Here is an 11,224-nt window from a genome sequence, read left to right as displayed (position 1 = left end):
TGTCAACCCAAGCCCTTAGGTCACCCATGTTAGTAACCTCGCCTGGAGCAGAATATATGGCCAGTCGATGGTGTGATCGGTTACCATTAAGGATTGGTAACTATGTTTTTCCCTCAGACCTAATAGTATTGGAATCCCAAGGATTGGATGTGATATTAGGCATGGATTGGTTATCAAAGTATAAGGGGAATATTGAATGTGCTAGTAAGTCAATTTTGCTTACCACCCCAGAAGGGAGAAGGATCAAGTATGTATCCCGACATGTGCCAAAGAGGACTCAAGTAAATTGCTTAACAGGAGTTGTGCAGGAGGAAGTACCAGTGGTAAGGGATTTCCCTGAAGTATTTCCAGAAGAGTTGCCAGGCATGCCACCGGATAGAGATATTGAGTTTTTGATTGAGCTATTGCCAGGCACAGGGCCAATATCAAAGAGACCATACAGGATGCCTGCAAAGGATTTGGTGGAAATTAAGAAGCAGATTAAGGAGTTACTGGATAAAGGATATATTCGCCCAAGTTCTTCGCCTTGGGGATCGCCAGTGCTTCTAGTGGAGAAGAAGGATGGATCATTAAGGATGGTTGTTGATTATCGAGGATTAAATGAAGTAACGATCAAGAACAAGTACCCACTACCAATGATCAATGATCTGTTTGATCGATTGCAAGGAGCTAAGGTATTTTCCAAGATCGATCTGCAATCAGGATACCACCAGTTGAAGATTTGGGAACAGGATATACCTAAGACAGCTTTTACCACCAGGTATGGGCTGTACGAGTATACTGTTATGTCATTTGGTCTGACTAACGCACTTGCATACTTTATGAACATGATGAACAAAGTGTTTATGGAGTTCTTGGATAAGTTCGTCATGGTGTTCATTCATGATATCCTGGTTTACTCGAAGAATGAAGAGGAACATAAGGAACATTTGCGAATGGTACTTGAGAAGCTCAGAGAACATCAGTTGTATGCCAAGTTCAGCAAATGTGAGTTTTGGCTGAAGGAAGTAGGATTTCTCGGACACGTTATATCCGGAGAAGGAATAGCAGTAGATCCCACTAAAGTTGATACCGTGACCAAGTGGGAAGCACCGACTACGGTTGGAGAGATACGGAGTTTTCTAGGACTCGCAGGATACTACCGGAGATTTATTGAAAATTTCTCAAAAATTGCGAAGCCTATGACGGAGTTGTTGAAGAAAGATACCAAGTTCATATGGACTGAGGAATGTGAGACTAGTTTCCAGGAGTTGAAGAAACGTTTGGTTACTTCACCAGTGTTGATTTTGCCAGATCAGACCAAGGACTATGAGGTGTATTGCGACGCTTCACGTCGAGGACTTGGAGCAGTGCTTATGCAGGAAGGGAGAGTTGTTTCATATGCCTCAAGACAAATAAAACCTCATGAGTTAAATTATTCTACGCATGATTTGGAATTAGCAGCCGTAGTGCATGCATTGAAAACATGGAGACATTTCCTCATTGGAAACCATTGTGAGGTGTACACGGACCATAAGAGTTTGAAATACATTTTCACACAGAAGGAGTTAAACCTCAGACAAAGGAGATGGTTGGAGCTCATCAAGGATTATGATATGAGATTGCATTACCATCGCGGAAAGGCTAATGTAGTAGCTGACGCATTAAGCCGTAAGAGCCATGTCAATACATTAATAACGGGAGAAATACCAAGGGAGTTAGGAGAGAACCTTCGTGAACTATGTTTGGAAATAGTTCCGAGAGGCTATGTAGCAGCATTGGAGATTTAGTCAACTTTGATGGATAGAATCAGAGAAGCTCAGAAGACTGACTAGGAGATTGCCTCTATAAAGGAGAAAATAAGCGAAGGAAAGGCTAAAGGATTTCGTGAGGATGAGCACGACACCCTATGGTTTGAAGACCGTGTTTATGTGCCCAATGACCCGAAGATTAGGAAGCTAATTCTGCAAGAGGCACACGATTCACCATATTCGATTCACCCAGGAAATACCAAGATGTATTTGGATTTGAAAGACATTTTCTGGTGGACCGGAATGAAGAAGGATATTGCGGAGTATGTAGCAGTTTGTGATGTGTGTCAGAGAGTAAAGGCAGAGCATCAGAAGCCACCAGGATTGTTACAACCATTGCCGATACCCGAATGGAAGTGGGATAAGTTAGGCATGGATTTTATCACAGGATTACCCAGGACTCGTTCAGGCTATGACTCGATTTGGGTTGTAGTCGATCGGTTGACGAAAGTAGCTCACTTCATCCCGGTAAAGACCACTTACACCAGTGCTAAGTTGGCAAAGATATACATGACCAGGATCATATGTTTGCATGGAGTTCCGAGGAGTATCGTATCAGATAGAGGAACCCAGTTTACCTCAAAGTTCTGGAAGCATTTGCATGAAACTTTGGGTACCAGGCTATAATTCAGTACAACTTTTCATCCACAGACAGATGGACAGACCGAGAGAGTCAATCAGATTTTGGAGGATATGCTGAGAGCTTGTGCGCTAGATTACGGATCTAGTTGGGACGACAATTTTCCATATGCAGAGTTCTCTTGCAACAACAGCTATCAATCCAGTTTGAAGATGGCCCCTTTCGAAGCTTTGTACGGAAGGAGGTGCAGGACACCATTGTCATGGGACGAAGTTGGAGACCGCCAGTTGTTTGGACCTGATTTGATTAAATAATCTGAATAGAAAGTGAAATTGATTCACGATAGGCTCAAGGTAGCTCAGTCCAGACAGAAGAGTTATGCAGATTCTAAACGCAAGGAGACTGTTTACGAAGTTGGAGATAGAGCTTATCTTCGAGTATCCCCACTTCGAGGAACAAAGCGTTTTGGGGTTAAAGGAAAGTTAGCGCCATGATTTGTAGGACCATATCGAGTTTTGGAGCGTATGGGAGAAGTGGCCTACAAGTTGGAATTGTCCGAAGGATTGTCAGGAGTTCATGATGTGTTCCACGTTTCTCAGTTGAAGAAGTGTCATGCGGAGATGGCTGACATACCCTTGAGAGACACAGTGCCATTGGAAACAATTCAGTTGGATAATGATTTGACCTACGAGGAGAAACCAATTAAGATTCTCGAGTTTGCCAGCCGAGTCACTCGCAGCAAGGTTATTAAGTTTTGCAAAGTTCAGTGGAGCCACCACACAGAGGATGAAGCCACCTGGGAACGAGAGGAAGATTTGCTCAAGGACCACCCTCTCCTATTTTCTAGCCAACCCGAATCTCGAGGGCGAGATTCATCTTAAGGGGGGTAGGTTTGTAACATCCCAAATTTTCAATTTGGAATGTTATACATTAGATCATCATTGCATATCATATTTTGTTTTGCTCTTGGTTTGATCCTAAAAATTTCTACGCAACTCAAGGACCCACGGAGAGAGTTGGGAAATTCTTTATTCTCATATTTGAGTTTTCTCAAATTTTGAGAATAGGATCATTTGATTTTTATTATTTTATCATCAATTATTTCTATTACAAAAAAATATGAGAGAGGGAATAAAATGACTTTCCCAAAATAAAGAAATATTGAGGATTTAATAATAAAATCAAATAAGATTTTATTTCGGAGTTTTTCGTTATTTTATTTGAATTTAGGAAAAATGTGCGTTTTTCAAAATTGCATTTAGGCCCCAAATAAATGTTCACCTTGTGCGGCTTGATTTTAGAAGCACGGGAAAATTTATTTCGGGATTTTTGGAGTCCGTTTAGTATTTCTTTTTATTTTTCTTCTGCGCGTAATTATTTAAAAAAAACAAACCGACCTACGGGTCGTGTCCGACCGGGACTCCGGCCCGCCAAGGCTTTATAAGCCGGGGGGGCCAGCCCGAGGCCCAGCCGCCGCCCCCGAACCCTAGCCGCCCCGAGCGCCCTGCCCGCGCCGCCGCTTGCCGCCGCGCCCCGCCGCCGCCGCTCGCCGCCCCGCCGCGCCGCCGACGCCACCGCCTCGCCGGACGCCGCCGCCGCCTCCGAGGTCGCCTCGAAATCCGTGCCGTTTTTTTTAATTTTTTTCTTTCGAAAAACCGTTCGGTTTTTCCATCGGTTTTTAGTCGGTTTTTTTAGTTTCGATTTTTTTAAATAGATCGGTTCTTCCGATTTATTTAATTAGCGAGCGTTTGTCCATTCGTTCGTTCTAGCGAACGTTCGTCGTTTTTTCTTTTTCTCGGATTAAATCCGCGATTTTTCTGATCGCGATTTCTGATCCGATTTTCGTTTTAGTATAACTTTTGGCTCGTTTATCAGAATCAGGCGATTCAAGCGCCTGGAGATTCGTCTCGAAACCCTCTATCCGTTTAACCAACTTAAACAAGATTTTGCTACTGTAAAGTTTGACTTAGATCCAGATTAGTAGAACGAAGTTGTTTCCTTTCGCCGTTTGACTTTCGTTGCCTCGTTCGATTTGATTCTTTTTGCAAACCGGAGTTCTTAAATTGAACCTTCTCGTTAGATCTCTTATTCGAGTTTTACCCGTGCATTAGATGAGTACTTATTGTGTGCTTGTTTGTTTGCGATAGAGTACCCGGAGTGTGCGGCTTGTTACTTCGAATCGCTAGGTTTCCCGGATCATCAGCAAGGCAAGTAACACTTTGATCATACCTTTTTTACTATCCAGTTTTACTGCATTAGATCAATCCTCAAACATTGCATGATTAGGATCTAATTAAATTGTGGGTTTGGGAAGTAGTTGAGGTAGTACCTATTACCTGTTTATTATCAAACCTTTGGGAAGTTACTTCTACGTTTGCTTACTATGCCATGCTATGCTAGTAGACGTGGATTGGGTGAGTGATATCCATGACAGATGTGAGTTCGTTAATTAATGGTTCATCTAAGGTGGCAACTTAAACACACATTTGGGTGGATTGAGGCACCTGGGTAATCCAGGATTTGCATGTTTTCTTTTGGACCGCCACCCAGGCTCAAAGGGATCATGAGATTATTCATACTAGAAACTTCCGTGTGCAGCCACAAGCTATTATGGGCTCTAACATAGTTGACTAAGTCGTGCGAACTCTTACAGTGGTAGACTAGCACATGTAGGGGATGTAGGTGGTATGGTCTACCCGATTGCAAGGTGCTAGCGCTTCTGAAAGACTATGTCTCGGTCATCCGTTTCTCAAACACCATGTAGTGCGAGAAACCAAACGGAGGCGATCGAGTCTTGTGGGGAAAAGTGCGCAAACCTCTGTAGAGTGTATAAACTAATCATGGTTAGCCGTATCCCCGGTTATGGACGTTTTGAGTATCTAGTACCTGGATTATCATGTGAATCTCAACATGTTACTCTGAATTAATTTTGTTGGGTTTTGATAATGATGTTGATTAATTGGGATTGAGGATGCTGTCAACCATTCTCAATGTTTAACAACTACCATGATAGTTAAATAAATTTATTCCTTTGAAGTAGGGAAAAATTGGCTTTACGCAAAACTGTAACCATAGAGCTTTCCACCAGCCAAATATGCATATAGTATAGCTGTTTCATTCCATTACTCTCTATGTGTTACCTTGCCAGCATATTCCATGTGCTGACCCATTTTGGGCTGCAACGTTAATGTTGCAGACTTTTCAGACGACGATTAAGGAGTTTTAGGTCGTGGTTCTATACTCAGTGATGCCGTTGGAGTTGATGGACTCACTTATCTTCCAAGCCTTGCGCTGTTATCGTTATTAGATGGCCTTAAGCCATATTTATTGTAATAAGTTCTCTATGGAGACACTCGATGTAATAAGTGTGTGATTGCTACTCTGTTATAAATCCTCCGAGTACTGTGTGGTGTCAGCATTACTGATCAAGGGATGACACCGGAGCACAGAGATCAGACTGTTTGAGGTCTGGTTGCTACAACAAAAAACACAACCAAAATAGAGGCTAGATAATTTATTTATTACTAAACAGGAGCAAAAGGCAAGGAATAAAAATAAAATTGGGTTGCCTCCCAACAAGCGCTATCGTTTAACGCCCCTAGCTAGGCATAAAAGCGAGGATAGATCTAGGTATTGCCATCTTTGGTAGGCAATCCATAAGTAGCTCTCATGATAGTTTCATATGGAAAATTTTATTTTCTTTCTTGGAAAGTGTTCCATGCCCTTTTTTAATGGAAATTGAAATCTAATATTCCCTTCCTTCATATCAATAATCGCACCAACCGTTCTAAGGAAAGGTCTACCAAGAATAATAGGGCAAGAAGGATTGCAATCTATATCAAGAACAATGAAATCTACGGGCACATAATTCCTATTTGCAACAATAAGAACATCATTAATCCTTCCCATAGGTTTCTTAATAGTAGAATCCGCAAGATGCAAGTTTAGAGAGCAATCATCAAAATTGCGTCAATCTAGCAAATCACACAAAGTTTTGGGGATAGTGGAGACACTAGCACCCAAATCACACAAAGCATAAAACTCATGATCTTTAATTTTAATTTTAATAGTTGGTTCCCACTCATCATAGAGTTTTCTAGGGATAGAAACTTCCAACTCAAGTTTTTCTTCATAAGATTGCATCAAGGCATCAACAATATGTTCGGTGAAGGCTTTATGTTGACTATAAGCATGTGGAGAATTTAGCACGGATTGCAACAAGGAAATAAAATCAATTAAAGAGCAACTTTCATAATTAAATTCCTTGAAATCCAATATAGTGGGTTTAGCAACATCTAGATTTTTGGTTCTTTCAATCCCACTTTCATCAATTTCATCGTAAAGATCTAAATACTCCGAATTTTTAGAACGCCTTCTAGGTAAAGGAAGATCATATTCAGTTTCATCAAGATTTATATTTCAAAATAAAGATTTAATAGGGGACACATCAATAACTTTTAGATCTTCATCTTGATTTTCATAGGAATTGGAAGAACACACTTTAATAAAGGAATCTTTGGAAGCACGCATCCTAGCGGTTCTTTCCTTGCACTCATCAATGGAAATTCTCATGGCTTTGAGAGACTCATTGATATCATGCTTAGGAGGAATAGATCTAAGCTTTAAAGAATCAACCTCAAGAGAAATTCTATCAACGTTCCTAGCCAAATCATCAACTTTAAGCAATTTCTCTTCAAGCAAAGCACTAAAATTCTTTTGGGAATTCGTAAACTCTTTAACACTATTCTCAAATTCAGAGGGCATCTTATTATAATTTCCATAAGAGTTGTTGTAGGAATTCCCATAATTATTAGACGAATTACTAGGGTATGGCCTAGGATTAAAATTCCCTCAATAAGAGTTGATACCAAAATTATTCCTACCAACAAAATTCACATTCATAGATTCATTGTTATTATCAATCAAAGTAGACAAAGGCATATCATTAGGATCAGAAGAAACACTCTTAGTAGCAAATAATTTCATAAGTTCATCCATCTTTCCACTCAAAACATTGATTTCTTCTATTGCATGCACATTTCTATTAGAAGATCTTTCAGTATGCCATTGAGAATAATTAACCATAATATTATATAGGAGTTTAGTAGCATCTCCTAAAGTGATTTCCATAAAAGTGCCTCCCGCGGCCGAATCTAAAAGATTTCTAGAAGCAAAATTCAATCCGGCATAAATTTTTTGTATAATCATCCACAAATTCAAACCATGAGTAGGGAAATTACGTATCATTAATTTCATTCTCTCCCAAGCTTGTGCAACATGTTCATGATCAAGTTGCTTAAAGTTCATAATATCGTTTCTAAGAGAGATGATCTTAGCGGGAGGGAAATACTTAGAGATAAAAGCATCTTTGCACTTGTTCCAAGAATCAATACTATTTTTAGGCAAAGACGAAAACCAGGCTTTAGCACAATCTCTAAGCGAAAAAGGAAATAGCTTCAATTTAACGACATCATTATCGATATATTTTTTCTTTTGCATATCACATAAATCAACGAAGCTATTCATATGAGTAGCGGCATCTTCACTAGGAAGGCCGGCGAATTGATCTTTCATAACAAGATTCAACAAAGCAGTATTGATTTCACAAGATTCAGTATTAGTAAGAGGAGCAATCGGAGTGCTAAGGAAATCATTATTATTAGTATTGGTGAAGTCACACAATTTGGTAGTATCTTGAGCCATTGTGACAAACAAGCAAACTAGCACATGAGCAGACAAGAGCAAACGGGCAAAAGAGGCAAATAAAGAGGGAGGATAGAGAGAGAGGGCGAATAAAACGGCAAGGGTGAAGTGGGGGAGAGGAAAAAGAGAGGCAAATGGCAAATAATATAATGCAAGAGATAGGGATTGTGATGGGTACTTGGTGTGTTGACTTTTGCGTAGACTCCCCGGCAATGGCGCCAGAAATCCTTCTTGCTACCTCTTGAGCTTGCGTTGGATTTCCCCGAAGAGGAAGGGATGATGCAGCAAAGTAGCGTAAGTATTTCCCTTAGTTTTTGAGAACCTAGGTATCAATCCAGTAGGAGGCCACGCTCAAGTCCCTCGTACCTGCACAAAACGATAGCTACTCGCAACCAACGCGATTAGGGGTTGTCAATCCCTTCACGGTCACTTACGAGAGTGAGATCTGATAGATATAATATTTTTGGTATTTTTGGTATAAAGATGCAAAGTGAAAAGTAAAAGGCAAAGTAAAAAAGCAAAGAAAGATTAAAGTGATGGAGATTGATATGATGAGAATAGACCCGGGGGCCATAGGTTTCACTAGTGGCTTCTCTCAAGAGCATAAGTATTCTACGATGGGTGAACAAATTACTGTTGAGCAATTGACAGAATTGAGCATAGTTATGAGAATATCTAGGCATGATCATGTATATAGGCATCACGTCCGTGACAAGTAGACCGAAACGATTATGCATCTACTACTATTACTCCACTCATCGACCACTATCCAGCATGCATCTAGAGTATTAAGTTAAAAACAGTGTAACACCTTAAGCAAGATGACATGATGTAGAGAGATAAATTCATGCAATATGAAATAAACCCCATCTTGTTATCCTTGATGGCAACGATGCAATACGTGCCTTGCTGCCCCTTCTGTCACTGGGAAAGGACACCGCAAGATCGAACCCAAAGCTAAGCACTTCTCCCATGGCAAGAACTACCAATCTAGTTGGCCAAACCAAATGGATAATTCGAAGAGACTTGCAAAGATAACCAATCATACATAAAAGAATTCAGAGAAGATTCAAATATTATTCATAGATAGACTTGATCATAAACCCACAATTCATCGGTCTCAACAAACACACCGCAAAAAGAAGGTTACATCAAATAGATCTCCACAAGAGAGGGGGAGAACTTTGTATTGAGATCCAAAAAGAGAGAAGAAGCCATCTAGCTACTAACTATGGACCCGAAGGTCTGAGGTAAACTACTCACACTTCATCGGAGAGTCTATGATGATGTAGAAGCCCTCCGTGATGACGGCCCTCTCCGGCGGAGCTTCGGAATAGGCCCCAAGATGGGATCTCATGGATACAGAAAGTTGCGGAGGTGGAATTAGGTTTCTTTGCTCCTGTTATGTTTGTTTGGGGGTACGTAGGTACATATAGGAGGAAGGAGTACATCGGTGGAGCTCCGAGGGGCCCACGAGGCAAGGGGGCGCGCCCCCACCCTCGTAACCGCCTCTCTGATGCCCTTGTGTAGGGTCCAAGTCTCCTGGATCACGTTCGGTGGGAAAATCACGTTCCCGAAGGTTTCATTCCGTTTGGACTCCGTTGGATATTCTGTTTCTTCGAAACACTGAAATAGGCAAAAAAAACAACAATTCTGGGCTGCGCCTCTGGTTAATAGGTTAGTCCCAAAAATAATATAAAAGTGGAAAATAAGGCCCAATATAGTCCAAAACAGTAGATAATATAGGATGGAGCAATCAAAAAGTATAGATATGTTGGAGACGTATCAACAAGCACTTCTCCTTTGTTCTAGAATCTTTCATATCATAATTGATTTTTTTCTAGATGAATTGCCATTATTTGTTTTTTACTTTATGCTTTACAATGTGCAACCCCATGAATCTTAACATTTTTATAAAACTAATTGATTTTTAATGAGATGAACTATAAGAACTAAACGAACATCTACATCATGCATATATGACTCAAAGCTTTACATGCTATAGTGTGTATTTATTCATAATTTGGTTTCGAAATCTCATGCATCAATGCATGTGTACCTTACTAGTTTTGAGTAGAGTAGCAAATTTCACGCGGCCCCGGGTATTTCAAAATGCAGGGCCCATGCATCATTGCCTTTCGGTCGAACCTACGTCCATAATTTTTTATATGTACTATATCTCCACTGGCCCCCGAACCCAAAATTCTGCCTCGTTCCCCTAAACCAAGCGGCCCACACATATTTAAGGCGTCGAATCGAACTCAATCCCTCTCCCATTTACTACGACGTGGCCCCGCACGCCCTAGTAGTACTCCTACAAACACTACCGCTGCATGCATCATCGGTTTTCTTCAAGAGGACGAGGGAGAAGCCGATTTGTAGTGGAGGCGCTTTCAAAAAAATAAGATCTGTAGTGGAGACCCCTACCCTAGGGTGCCCTAGGTAGCTGCCGCATGCATCATTGGTTTTCTCTTTTCTTTATGCTCTTGCGCCATAGAGTGAAATGATGGTTGCTTCGTCCGTCCAGCTTAACGCGGGAAAGGTGGGGTGATTTGACCCTCATCGCTCATTTTCTACTACTGTGGCGCTATGACCGGGGTGCCTCCAATTCCAACCGCTGCTCCGAACTGTAATTTGGTGCATCGCACATGGAACAAGATGGTGGATGAGCCACATGTCGGCCAAAGGGGTCATGTTAAGTGTGTCACCATTTCGTGTGCGGACCAACCCTACTTGAGTCGCTACGCCAACACGACAGGTGCATCCTACCACTTGGTTTTTCTCCTTGGTGAATCCTGACTATATTGATCTAAAAAGATACGTACTGAACTACCCTCTCCGTCTCGTTTTTTAGACGTCTCGGTTTATAGGGCGTGCACGTAGTTCTAGGTCATCCATTTGACTAACTAAATCCGAGTTACTATGTCAGAAAAAGTATATCATTGGATTACTAAGCGGATGTAGTTTCTAAACATATACTGTTCATCACATATATAATTCTCAACCTAGAACGACGTGCATGCCATGTAGTAAACCGATACGGAGGAAGTATAGTAGTAAAAATGAGGTGATTTTACCGAGCGATCGGCGGGGGAGCATGGCCTGTCATGCGGTCCCATGTGTCATGATGTACCAAGGCGATGCGCGTGTC

The sequence above is a fragment of the Triticum urartu genome, chromosome 5, assembly GCF_003073215.2.
Source record: "Triticum urartu cultivar G1812 chromosome 5, Tu2.1, whole genome shotgun sequence".
NCBI lineage: Eukaryota > Viridiplantae > Streptophyta > Magnoliopsida > Poales > Poaceae > Triticum > Triticum urartu.
Note: the sequence above shows the minus strand (reverse complement) of the source record.